The sequence below is a fragment of the Myodes glareolus genome, chromosome 6, assembly GCF_982192425.1.
Source record: "Myodes glareolus chromosome 6, mMyoGla1.1, whole genome shotgun sequence".
Classification (NCBI taxonomy): domain Eukaryota; kingdom Metazoa; phylum Chordata; class Mammalia; order Rodentia; family Cricetidae; genus Myodes; species Myodes glareolus.
This window is the reverse complement of record NC_142031.1, coordinates 83556719-83570687: the sequence shown is the minus strand read 5'-3', so window position 1 is coordinate 83570687 and position 13969 is coordinate 83556719. Positions and strand designations below refer to the sequence as shown.

At 46.5% G+C, this 13969-nt stretch overlaps 1 non-coding gene across 1 annotated transcript; it reads right to left on the bottom strand.

Moving 5' to 3' along the window:
- Positions 1 to 996: 996 nt before the first annotated feature.
- LOC125388339 (U6 spliceosomal RNA) lies at positions 997 to 1103 on the bottom strand. The gene has a single exon (XR_007228205.1). It is a non-coding gene; the product is annotated as a U6 spliceosomal RNA (small nuclear RNA).
- Between the last annotated feature and the right edge of the window lie 12866 nt (positions 1104 to 13969).

The window sequence follows — 13969 nt, the reverse complement described above, 5'->3', positions numbered from 1 at the left end:
CCACTGCACTGGGAACATCACTGGGGTGAAAGCAGCAGTGACTCATGCCTCCCCTGGAGCTGCATTATAGTCAGCCCCCATCTGTCCCCAGAGCGCTGGCCTTCGCTCGCAGTATGGAGAGGAAGTGGGAGGGAGGAGAAAGGGCCTCCTCCATTCATCCTCTTTCTTGGGCTCCCCAGAACTATGTGGTCCTTCCAGTGGAGCCAGAAATCCCATTCCGGCTGAGGCCTAGAGTAGGTGGAGCCAAACCCGTGGGGCAGCTGGGTCCCAGGTATATGACCATAGCCCAGAGTCTGGCCTGTAGTATGTCAACCCACCTAACAATAGCTGCCCTGAGGCCTAACTTCTGAAAAGCCTAGCATTTGAGAGACCTCGAGGTAGCTGCCTGGGAGCCTGTTTTCTCTAGTTCAGTATATAGCCAAAGACATGGCAAACTACGGGCAATAAGGAGGAAGTTGTGACCCTACATGAGCTGCCCACACATGGGGCAGTGCAGGGTTTAGTCGGGACAGATAGATAGCAGGGCATGAAGACAGTACAAAGAGACACCAGAGAAAGCTGGAGGACCTAGAAGGTGGTCCTCAAAGAGTCACAAGTGCTCGAGGTGGCGGTGCTATGGACACAATGCCATCCCTAGGCTGTGAGACAGGGTGGGTAGGCTGTAAAGCATTGGCCATGGTTATAGAGTCTCCATTTTTACAAGATGAGAGGCTACAGAGATGGCTATTGGGGGTAGCTGACAAAAATATGAGTATAGTCTACCGAGCTGTATACTCCAGATGGTTAATACGGCAAACTTTATGTTTTGTGGGTTTGAAGTGAGTATAACCTCATGGATTTATTGTCTTCATCACCAAATCAACTCAGAACTGGCTCCTTAGCCCTTTCTTTCCTTATCTTCTCCAGTTCAAAAACACCCAAATCTCTGACTAGCCAGCGCTCTCTTCGATTGGCAGGTGGGCTCAGCACACTGGGTCTCGGCACAGTCTTCATTGTACAAACACGGAAGGCTTCACACAGTCACGTGTCATGCTTGCCCAGGGGCCGTACTTGTCTTTTCTGTTTCCTTCCGATTTGAGTGCATCCACTGCTGGCCGCAGTAGTGCTGAGTGTGTTCTCACCATGTGAGTCAGCCTTCTGTGCTATGACAAACTAATACTGTACCATGGCAGGGAGTGTGTGGCGTTTGCTCAAAGCATGTCCTCCTAGGGACTGAAAAATCCTCAGCCTAATCCACTGAGCCATGGTCTGTCCTAGAATGAACTCTTTTTTCCTTTCCTTCCTTCCTTCCTTCCTTCCTTCCTTCCTTCCTTCCTTCCTTCCTTCCTTCCTTTTTTCCTTTCTCTCTTTCGTTTTTTCCCGGATTCTTGTACTTTGCTTTATTATTTTAAGATTCATCAGTGTCATGCTTACTTCTTCTCATGGCGGAGTGGTATTCCACTGTAGATGTGTGTGACTGTTTGATTATCTGCTCTCTTGAGAGACCTTGTGTTGATGGCAGTTGGGGTTCACAGTGGCATAGAGCCACTGTGAGCATCTTTGTGTACACACACGACTTCATTTCTTTTGGACAAAGACTTTAGCAGTCGCGTGGGTGACTTATATAGGGCGGTAGGTTCAGCCTTCTGGGGCAACGCCAAACTGTTTGGCAAAGGAATTGTTCTAATTTACAGTTCTTCCAGGAGCCAATAAAAGCTGTCTCACCTCCCCACCAATACTTGCTACTTGCTACAATCAGGTTTTCATTTTAGACACACTGAAATTAGTATGGGTTTTCACTGTGTCTTGAATTTGCTTTTCACTAATGAAAAATGACTTTAATTTCTTTTCATGTGCTTATGAGGCACCCTCATATTGTCTTGGTGGTGCCTGTTGACACTGTTTGTGCCCATTTTCAATTGGGCTGTGCCTTGTTACTTATAGGGTTTTTTATTAATGTATTTTATTTGTTCTCTCTCTGTCTCTGTCTCTGTCTCTGTCTCTCTCTCTCTCTCTCTCTCTCTCTCTCTGTGTGTGTGTGTGTGTGTGCATTTAGAGTATGAGTATAGAAGTCAGAGGACAATTTTAAGGAACTGGCTCTCTCCTTCTATGGCCTGGGTCTTGAATTCAGGTCAACAGGCTTGGTGGTAGGCACCCTTACCTGCCCAGTCATCTTGCCAGCCTGATATTGCTTTAATGTAGAGGTCAGACTGGAAAGACTTGCTATCTTTAGGATAATCAGTTTCCCTGATATGATTTATGATTTCAAAATATCATGTAGTAACATTCTCATTCTTTAGTGTCCTTTGTTGGATTTATCCTTACAGATGCATATTTATTAATGATATGTAAAGGAGATCTCTTCAATTGCATTTTCCAGTTATTTGCTGCTGCTGCAAGAAGCATCACTTGGGCTGGGAATGGTGTTGCACACCTTTAATCCCAACAAAGCAGATGCAGGCAGATCTCTGTGAGTTTGCGGCCTGTCTGGTCTACATAGTGAGTTGTAGGATAGACAGAGTTGCATAAAGAGACCTTGTCTCAAAAACCAGAAAAGGCATCTTTGACTTTTATTTGTTAATTTTATAACCAGGCACCTTAATGAACTTCATAAGCTTTTAGAATATTTGTCTTTGATAATTTAAAATGTGTAGATGGACTCGATTTTTGCTCTTCCTGCCTCCATCTGAGTCTTTTCTATCTGAGATTGGTCTTTCTTTTTTTTCAGAAAATGTATCTGTATTATAAGTTTTTTCTTTTTTCCAGTTTGATTTTTCTTCTGATAACTCCAGCTATCCAGATTTTTCGCATTTCTAATGTAAAACCTTATCTCCTCTCTTTTTCATTCCTTTCCTGCTTGAGTATTTTTCAATTTCATCCTCCGGCTTACCATTTCTTAGCATGACCATCCTGCTCCTTATCCAACTCCCGTGGTTATAATATAAGCAATACAAGTATAAAACTATACCTTGTTTTTTTTCTAGGTTTCTCCTCTGTGAGGTTTTCCAATGGCTTTCCACTTGAGCTAGGGCTTTTGTTTTGGTGGTGGAGGTGGGGGCGGTGGCTGCTGTGTCAGGAAATAACTATAGAGCTAGGGAGCCCCTGTTGCCAATCTTACTCTACAGATCTCTTTATATGGCTTTTTTTTCTACCCTCAGTTCACACAGCTGGAAGCTGTGCTCATAAACCTCAGATTAGATGTGGGGACAGGTAGGAAGGAATGCTCATTATGCTTGGAGTCTTCCTCATGCTTCAGCCCACCTTTGGCCCATGGCCTGCACTTGTCAATACAACTTTGATTCCCATTTGACGCCTGTTCTATGAGGCTGAAAGGAAGACAAAGTTATCAGCGGGATAGGAGTTCGTCCTTCCAAAGTTTTGGAGCCACGCTACCCATTGCCAACGGCACTCCTTAACCTTTGACAAGAAAGGCTTTCCAGCTCCAACGTCAACTGACTCCCACCCTGCCATTCTGTCTTCCTGCCCTGTCCCTGCAGCCTGTCGAGTTCCTACACAATGCTCAGCCCTGTCTACCACAATGCCTGGCACTTGGCACATATAAAGATTCACACACATGTATACACTCACACACACCTGCACACGCATGCACACATGGTGAAAAAGTGAAATTTGTATCATCGTCCCCTTTCCTTGCGTGGAACATTGAAGCATGAAGTCATTGACTGAAAGCCACATAGCTCATGTTAGTTCTATGGTTGCCATCAGGCTGGCCTGAGTCCCAGGCCCTGCCTCACTCCATAGAGCAAGCGAGGCAGAGCGGCTTTCCTTGGCACGGCTCCACAGAAAGGGAAAGTGCGCTTTACCAGAAAGCTCTGCTGGCAGCCTGTCCATCTTTCCTATTATCTGCTCTCTGTCTTGCTTACCAACAGCCACACTGTGAGCATAGTTCTTACTAAATGAAGCATGAGCTGATATCATTTCTTTAAAGCCTGTTACCTGTCCATTTCCTCAGGGCAGTTCTTTATGAAATAATTTCTCACATTTTCCAAGTGAGTCAGTCAGGGTGATGGGTGATGAGCCAGGGAGGAGAGAGAGAAGAAGGTGGAGAAGGCCAAGAAAGGTTGACTTCATCACTGGGAGGGAGAGCTCAGTTTTCAGGGCAGGGGCTTGAGAGTCTTTGGAGTTGAATATGAAGGCCATTTTCTCCAGAGAGCTCTGGGGAGCACCACTAACACTCTCGTTTGAAATGTGCTCTTCTAGCCAGGCATTGGTGGCACACACCTTTAACCCCAGCACTCGGGAGGCAGAGGCAGGTGGATCTCTGTGAGCTTGAGGCGAGCCTGGTCTATAGAGCAAGTTCCTGGACAGGCTTCAAAATGAAAACAAAAATAAAAACAAAAAAACCCAAAAAAATAAACAAAACAAAACAAAACAAAAAAGAAAGGAAGGAAGAAAAGAAAAGAAATGTGCCCTTCTGAGCTACTCCCTTGGCAATGTTTTCTTGCCTTGACTGCTCTCTCCTGGGACAGAATCCTCAGTGGTCTGGGCGGGAAGGTGGGAGGTTTAGAAAAGAGGGAGGGAAAATGCAGGTAATACTCGAGGCTGTGCTGCATCTGGGGTGGAGAGTGTGATAAGGTCTGGGTCCCTGAGAAAGTGCAAACTTGGGCCCAAGAAGCTAGGTTGAATGTCACCCAGCCCTGGGGTCTTGAAGTTCTCGTATGTAATAATGGCTTTCTCAGCTCCTTGTAAACCAAGTAGGTTCCTTGTCTGGTCCAAGTTTCCTGATAATGCTCTCTAGACAGACCTCTGAGGAGATCTGCGGTGCTTCCATGTGGAAATTACATGTAGGGCTCTTGGAGATGACTTCACTCTGAACTCAGCGAAGACGGAACACCTCTTAAAAATAGCTCAGCATCCAAAGCCTATGGCCACCCAGGCAGCCTGGTGCAATTGTGATTGTGGATCTTATGTCTGGGTACCTGTGCCCTAATTCCAGTTTCCTGTCTGCCCTTGGTTAGGTTTCCAACATCGGAGGCCCCAACTCTAAAGTGAGGAATGCCGTGGACACCCCAGGACTGGGGAGAGTGTGAAGTCCCCTTGGAGCAGGCACTGGGACCCATGTGGATGTTGCCCTGCCAATGTGAAGACAAAGCTGTGCGATTCCAGAGCGTGCACGTGTTTGAATGGAGAGGCATCTTCCCGAGTGTTAGCTTACGATATGTTATCTGGGAGGATGATGCAAGAGGATCACAATTTCAGGGTTAGGCTGAGCTACATATTGAGTGAGATCCTGACTTGCAAAGGTAAATAACATTTACTTAACAGAAAAGAACATCCTAGGTTGTAGCCCTACAACTGGAGTGCAGCTATACTCAAACCCTGTGATGTTCCTTAGGGTGTCCAGTTGGTGTTCTAGAATACTTAATCTAGCCCCAGACCAAAGGACAAGGGACACACAAGGCTAGAAAGGGAACAAGTGTGAGATCTCTTGTCCTAACACACTAACTGTATAATGCATAAGATTTCTCACCAGGTCCCCAACCCTTTTTCCCACACCTGTGTCATGATGGCCAAGTTCTCTTGCTTTATTTCAAAACCCCTTGGAGTCATTGTCTCTGCATTGACTCCTCTGGCTCATGCATTGAGGAGTTCCTCTCTTTGTTTCTTAAATCTGCCCTACTTGATCCTCGGGCCCAGCTTTCCCTCTTGCCAGAGCCACTAATGGTGCATGTGGCCCATTCTAGACCCACTCTCCACTTGCTAGCAACACGGGGCCCAGTCAATCTCCCAAGAAAGTTCCTCTGAGTTCTGACCTCACCCCCAGTCTCTCCTACAGCTTCACTGGCTCAGGTCTCCTGTGCCGCTTCTACTTCATAGTCTCGGTCTATGACTACAAGAGGACACTAGGGCTTGGGTTTTCTCTTCTCCACCCACACCCATGCTTGGATTGACCTTATCCAGTCCCATGTTTTGCTATGTAGAAACTGATGATCCAAAATGTGTGCATAAGTCCAAGCCTTTCTCCTGAATGCCACTCAGAATTCAACTCTTGCTTGAAATGTACCTTTGGATAGCATTTCCATCTAAATTTATCCAAAAAGGAAAAAAAAATGATCTCCGTTTGTTTCCTAGTTCTTCCTCTCCTGTAGTTTCCCATTTTATAACCTCTCCAATTACCAAAAGCCTGTAGTCGTTCTTAATTTCTCCAGCAGTCATCCTTAATGCTCTTACTTCATCCCCTGCCTCGGTAATCCATCAGCAACTCTTGTCAACTCATACAGTCCAATCCCAAATCTCCTGGATTATACTGAAAAGCCAACAGCAGCCTCTTCACGTACTGTTCCATCCAGATCCTTGTCTCCCATCACACCAGCAGTGGCCTTCCCGAAACAAAAGTAGATTGTGTTGCCCATTAGTCAAAGCCTACGGACTATTCAGCTCAAAGTGAAAGCCCTACTATGAACTATAGACTTCAGTGGATGTCACGGCGTGAGAGAGCAATGTCTCCCATAGGCTCCCTTCCTTGGTCCCAGGTGGCAACATTGTTTGAGGAGGTAATTGGACTCATGGGATGTAGAAATTCACTGGAGGAAGTGTGTAGCTGGGGTGGGCTTTGAGAGTTTGTAGCATGGCCCCACTTCGTTGCTCTCTCTTTTTCCTTTGCGCTATTGAAATGTGATCTACAAACGTTGTGTGGGTGAAGAGAGTCAAAGGACATGCTATGCTTGAACGAAACTCTTTATCAGACTTATCACTGTGCACAATCTTATATGAGTAACAGCGTCTGTTACACAATGACAGCAAAGGTGTTCACATCACCCCTCTGTTCTAAACTCAGGTGACACTGGTCTCACCTGGGTCCTCATATCCCAGCTCTGTATATTCCAGCTACATGGCTTTGCTCTTCCTCAACACAAGCAAATCCCCAGCTTCCACCACCTAGAACTTTCTATTTCCTCTTCCTGTTTCTTGGAAAGCTCCTCCCTAGTGTGTCCTTGGTTTGCTCCCTGGCCGCCCCAGCTCTTACCTGAAGTTCAGTTTGTCCATTGTGCATGATAAGACATGGTGCTACCTGTCTTTATTGCTGTGAAGACACCCCATGACTGTGGCAACTCTTATAAAGGAAAACATTTCATTGGGACTAGTTTACAGTTTCAGAAGTTTAGTCCATTATCAACATGGCGGGGAACATGGTGGCATCCAGGCAGATGTGGTGCTGGAGAAGGAGCTGAGAGTCCTACATCTTGCAGGCAACAGGAAGTCAACTCAGTGTCACACTGAGGGGAGCCTGAGCAAAAGAAAGACCTCAAAGCCTGCCCCCACAGTGACACACTTTCTCCAACGAGGCCACACCTACTCCCACAAAACCACCTCTTCATCGTACTCCCTTTGGGGGCCATTTTCTTTCAAACCACCACAACCTCTCTCCTTCTCTGATGCTATCCTCCTCTCTGGCAAGTTTGAATTGTGTTGTATTTCTTTCCCAACGGGTCATCTTTTATATAGCTGTATTTCTCCTCAAACTTCAGGACAACAACAACAACAACCTGAAGTTCAGAGCTGGAGCCCACAGCCTCTGTCTTTCTGTCCCCTCTGGCCCAGAGCACCTTCCACCTCCTCGAGCAGCATCCTTCCTTTGACATCAACAGGTGGACTCAATAAACTTACGACTCAGCGCAGTCTTGGTGATTTGGGCATCTCCTAGAGAACCAGCTTTGCCCGGCCCCCATAGCCACGCTGGCCACTGTATCTCTTTCCCTGGACATGTACAGCGTCCTTGCCTTTCCTATACAGAGTCACCTGCTTGTCTGACTCCCTACAGAAAGCTCCAGTTTTAGGCTCATTGGCCACTTTTGCAGTGTAGACTTCTATGAAGTAAAACTGGGAGGCTTGAATCTGCCCTCTATCCTCTCTCTGTTCACACCTCCCCTCTGACCTACGTGGGGCTTTTGTTGTTGATGGTGTCTTCCTCTGTTAGAGTAGAAACACCCTAATTGCCTAATGCGATGATTCTCAACTTTCCTAATGCTGCAAATTACTTCATTGCTACTTCATAACCGTAATTTTGCTACTGTTATGAATCATAATATAAATATCTGATATGTATATCTGATATGTGACCCCTGTGAAAGGCTTATTGTCACCAAAGTGGTCATGATCCACAGGTTGAGAACCACTAGCCTTGGCCTAATACGTTGTCTTTGGGGCCTAAACAATACCTGGCTAATATTTGTCAATTCAATGAATTTAAACATCTTAGAACAAATGACCAAAGGTTCAAAAAGCCATAGGACTAGATGCAACATGGCGGGAGAAGGGTAGTCCAGACACCCTAATAGCTGAGCGCGACAGAAGAGCTGGTGTCTGTGGCTAACGGAATGAGTAGATACCATGTCACGACAGCTGTGTTGTTCCTAAACATAGTGTTTCCTGTTGGTGGCTCAGCCTCCCTGAGATGTGCACTTCAGTGCATCTGAGGTTGTTTCTTGTTCTTCGTACTTCCGTACCCTTCCCCCAAAAAAAAACTCATTCTGGAGTTAACCCAAACAACTCCTCTTTGGTTTGCAGGCAGAAGGCACCAAACACACAGACTTTCATCCTCAGGTCCAAGACTAAAAATTGATCATGTTGCTTGTAATTTTTTGCCTGCTTGTTTTCCTGACCAATCTCAACTTGTTCTAGGTTTCAGAAAATCAAAAGCAATACATAATAATGTTGTCTCCAAATGTTTGAAGTTAGGTCTACCATCTCTGGCTGGGTAGTGGTGGTGCACACCTCTAATCCCAGTGCTCAAGAGGCAGAGGCAGGCAGATCTCTGTGAGTTCAAGGCCAGCCTGGTCTACAGAGGGAGTTCCAGGACAGTCACAGCTTTACAGAGAAACCCTGTCTTGAAAAACCAATAAACAAACAAACAAATACCATCTCTGCTGGATTCCTCAGTCCTGTTCCTGACTATGCCCCCTGCCTATGCACAAATATAAGGCATATCTTTTAAATACTAAATTAGTTGTCAGAATAAAAAAAACTACTTACTGCTAATTGGTTCTGGATGTTTTCATTAGTAGCAGTCTTTCAATTACACTTAACAAGGGCAAGTAAAGATGGCTCAGTGGATAAAAGGCACCTGTTGACAAGTCTAAGGACTCGAGTTCAGTCCCTAGGACTCGGAACTGACCCCTGCAAGGTATCCTCTGCTTTGTACACACAACATGCGTAAGCACTCCCTCCACCCGCCCACACACACACATCAGGTTTTTGTTTAATTTTTGTTTGTTTTTCCAGACAAGGTCTCGCTCTCTAGCTCCTGGCTGTTCTGAAACCCACTCTAGAGACCAGACTGGGCTTGAACTCACAGAGATCTGCCTGTCTCTGCCTCCAGAGTGCTGGGATTAAAAGTGTGTGCCACCACTCCTGACTAGCTTAATTACCCTTAACCTCAAAGAGATGATGGGAAAGCATAAATTCAGTTCCTCTCAATCCTGGCAGGAATCTTGGGAGTGACATGTTAAGAAAATAGCTGGTTGAGGGTCAAGCATGTAGCTAATTTGGTAGAGTTCTCCTTGCCTAGTGTGTAGGAAGCCCTGAGTTCAACCCTAGCATGAAAGACACTGGGTACGGTGGTGCACCCTCTATTATCAGCACTTGAGGAATAGAGGCAGAGGCTCTGATGTTTAAGACCCTCTGTCATATGGCAAGTCTTGGACCAGCCTGGACTACATAAAAGGCCATTGATCTACAAACCTCTGTGGGTGGTGCCGGGCATCAGTCTATTCTGCTGATGATTCCCAGCTGTTTCCAGTGTTCAGCTGGTGGGGTGAGGGTCCCTGCCCGAAAACATCCCTGAAATGATCTCTGCTAACCATATATACGATTAAAAGTCATTTCCCTTCGAGTCAGCATTCAAGAATCTAAAGGAATGATTCTGTCGTTCTTGGGAATTTAGTGGCCTCTGTTCTTATCAATCCATTGTCTGCAAAGGGACAAACTTGGCCACACTGAAGTGTAAATGACTGATAACCCTTCCAATGAGACACTCTAGTCCTGAGAAGGAGGGGTCAAGGCCCCCTCCCTTGCCCTGCATCCCATGGTGGCCAGCTGTTTCCTTTAATGTCTGTCAGATTCCTGCAAGGCCCTCTTGGGCTTCCAGTCATAAAGACAGAGGGACCCAGGACCACAATGAGATCCGGCTTCTGAACAAGGCAGTGTCTCTTTAATTTGCTGCTGGTATTGGGCAGCATCAGAGAGCAGGACCTTTGAAATATTTATCTGCTTGCTATTTATCAGGGCAGGGTGGGGAGGGGGAGGAGGGAGGAGAAGAGGTCCTGGGAACTATGCCCAGAGCCAGAGAGAGTGCAGGGAAAACGAGGCTAAATTTGTTTGAATAACTTTTACTGTACTCTTTTTTTTATGGTGAAAGTAGCAAATGTTTGTTAGAGGAAGCTTGAGCTACACAAAAACAGGGTAAAGAAGAGAATAAATTGTCTGTGCTTCCACCACCTAGGGTTACAGGCTGCCATGTCAATCTCCTAATTGTGCATACGTGCACCTATGTAATTATATGCTGCTTCCTCTGCCTCTTCCATGAGTGGCATATTATAAGCACACTCCCACACCGCTCAAAGTTGGTTATTTAGTGTGCTTGCTTTGTTTTTATTTTGAGAGACGGGGTCTCACTATGAAGCCCTGGAAGACTGGGAACTCACCGGTCTATCAGGCTGACCTTGAACACACAGAGATTTGCTTACGTCTGCTTTGGACGCCAATCCTCTGACTATCAAATTCAGCCCTCACTTCCAGTGATCACAGATGAGGGCTCCTGGATACAGAGACCAGCAGCAGGTACCGGCACCCTGAGTTCTAGTACACCTGGCCTTAAGAACCTAGACAATTGCTTATTCTTCTATCATTGCCATTTTTGAATTCCCAAACCACCTACAACGATGCCAAACAAACCAGAAGTGACAGTCTCAAAGCATCACTCCAAAGGTTATTTCCAAGGTACAAAGGGAAACGGGGCCGCCTGACAGTGGAGCTTACCTGTGGAAACCACCTTGACGTGGCCTCGCCCGTCATCGAGTGAACTGGCACACTCGTCTCCCGCAGTGCTGCGCCGAAGACATGGCGGCCCTTCTGTGCAGCTTGTGCCAAAGCCATCTTCAGAAAGATCCAGAACCCCATCTTCAAAGAGTCAGACTCTTGTCAACTGTGAGACGCTAGAGAGCTTGACAGCCGATTGCACTCTGGGATTGCAGATTCGTTTGTGGGTTAAGGAAAGAAAGTGTACAGACGTGGAGAGGTCGCTCTTTGGCTCAGAGCACCTGCTACGCTGGCAGGAGGCTGAGGTGGTTCCCAGTACCCACATGGCTGCTCACAACCCCCTGTGACTCCAGATCTAGGTAACCCCACAGCCTCCTCTGGCCTCCTCTGGCCTCCTCTGGCCTCCTCTGGCCTCCTCTGGCCTCCACAGGCCACCGCATACACTCAAACCTCAGTACATGAGCAGGCTCACATGCATACACTTAAACTACAAAGAGAGGTTTTTTAAAAAGTTTCAGAGAAAAAGTATAATTGAGGAAGTGTGAGTGTTGCCTGCATATTAAATACCATCCTACCACGTTTAGTTTTTCAGCCATGATTTTTGTGGTTTTGCACAACTGCATCCTGGTTCTGAGATTATAGGCCACAGAACTGAGGAACAGAAGAGCGTGGTGTTGGCATTTTCAATTCATTTAACCAAAAAAGGATGAGTGTGTGTGTGGAGGGGCAGTGTGTGTAAAACGCCGGCCAAAGGTGGGTGTGTAGGAGGTAGGGATAGTCACCCTAGCTTTTCAACTTCCCGAGGTTTGAAAATGTTCACACAGTTGGGAAATGGAAGGTAAGTTGCACGTAGGCTATAGAAATGCAGTGTGCACGTTCTGCAGTGTTTATAGTGTTTCTGAGTCAGTATTGAAGTGCAGCGCGCATGTTCTACAGTGTTTAAAGTATTTCTGAGTCAGCATTAAAATGTTGGAAACTTTACTCTTAGAAATGTAATTCTTGACTTTTTAAAGAAAACTACCAGGCCGGGCCACATAACACCCCCGCTTTTGGGCACAGTGGCAGCAGGTGCTGCTGTGTGAACTCTGCCGACCTTAAAGGAGCCCTGTGCTTCCCCATGCATGCCTAGGTCCTTCCAGTTGTGGGTGTGGGAGCAACTAAGCAGGAATGCTTGATGCAGTAGGACTTTTGCTACTTCAAACTCCATATTGGGAGTAGAAGGTTCTGGATGAAAATCCCTCAGAGATTTACAGAGTAGGTGGGGCTGTCTGCACAGCCAGCAGAGACTTACAGAGTAGGCGGGGCTGTCTGCACAGCCAGCAGAGACTTACAGAGTAGGCGGGGCTGTCTGCACAGTCAGCCTGCCCTCATGTCCAAGTAATTGGAGCACATTAGTCCTTCACACAGGTGAATCAGAATTGGGCTCTGCTGGGCAGTGCTGGCGTGTACCTTTAATCCCAGCACTCTGGAGGCAGAGGCAGGTAGAACTCAGTGAGTTCGAGGCCAGCCTGGTCTACAGAACAACAGCCAGGGCTACACAGAGAAACCCTGAGGGAAAAAAAAAAGCATTGGGCTTGGGCTGCACCTCATCTTAGTCCTGCCTTCACCAGATGGAGGGCTTCCATAGAATACAGACTACACGTACACCTTGTGATCTTTGCAGAGAAAGGTGTTTGCCAGAACACATGTCATTGACCAATTGACAATAGGCATTCAAGTAATGTTCTAGTAATCTTGACCAACCATAATAACTATGCCTGAAAAAAAAAGCCTCAGAAGTCTCCAGTTCATGACACTCATCAGCTTGCCAACCGACTACGCATATTTCTTCATACAAGGTCAAGGAAAACACTTCATATCCTTACAGAAAGTCATGACACTTAATTGACCAAAGTGAGTCTAATGAGGAGACACATACACGCCTCACATGACATCATTGTAAACAGGATAATATCTTTGTTACTGGTGTAGAAGCAAAACCCCAATTCTAGTCTTGTCTTTAACAGTGACTCAATCTCCAAGGCTGGGTGAGGCCCTTATTCCGTCTGAGCCTTCAGTTGCCTCATTGATCAATTGTAGATCATTGTCTGCAGCCATGCCTACTTTATAAGGTTGTGTGGCGGGAGAGCATGACATATGTAGGGAGGTTGAGAAGACGTTAAGACATACTGAAAGACGGCTGTCTTCTGTCCATTACCACCGTTGATCACAATCACCTTGCCTGCCTTCAGGCTTCTCCTTCTCCCACATTCAGTTCTTAGAACTCTCTAAATGGCTTCCCTAAAAGATTTCTGGCCCACAGCATGCACAGCTGAGCCCTGGCCCTTGAACTGTAGACTCCCACAGAAGCAAGGATGCGTGTCTGAGTTTGGCTTCTATTGCTGTGATAAACACCATGAGCAAAAGCAACTCAGAACAGATTTATTTCAGCTTACAGTTTATAGTCCATCATAAAGGGAACTCAAGGCAGGGACCTGGAGGCAGGAACTGAAGTGCAGATCATAGAGGAGTGCTGTTTGCTGGCTTGCTTCCTGTGACTTGCTCTGTCCGCTTCTTTTACCACCCAGAATCGCCTGCCCAGGGGTGGCACTATCCTGAGTGAGATGGACTCTCCCACACCAATTATTAACCAAGAACATGCCTTACAGACTTGTGTAAGAATTATCAATTAGAATTCCTCTTCCCAGATAGCTCTAGCTTCAGTCACACTGACAAGAAACTAACCAGGACAACGGGTTCCCTCAGTAGCCCTGGAAAGATACTAGGAGTTTCTTCCCTGGGTCTGGTGTTGGTGCAGTAAATGGTGAGTGACTGTGGATGGGTCCCTGCTGAGGAGGCCTAGCGGGAGGGAAGATGGCAGGGTTCATATGAACCATATTATTCTGCAGAGAAAGATAGCACTGGGAGTGGGCAGGAAGGGCCTGGGTCAGGGCCTGAAGGGGAGGAGCACTGACTTGGGCTGCTCTCCCCTCTCTAAGAACCACTGCAGCAG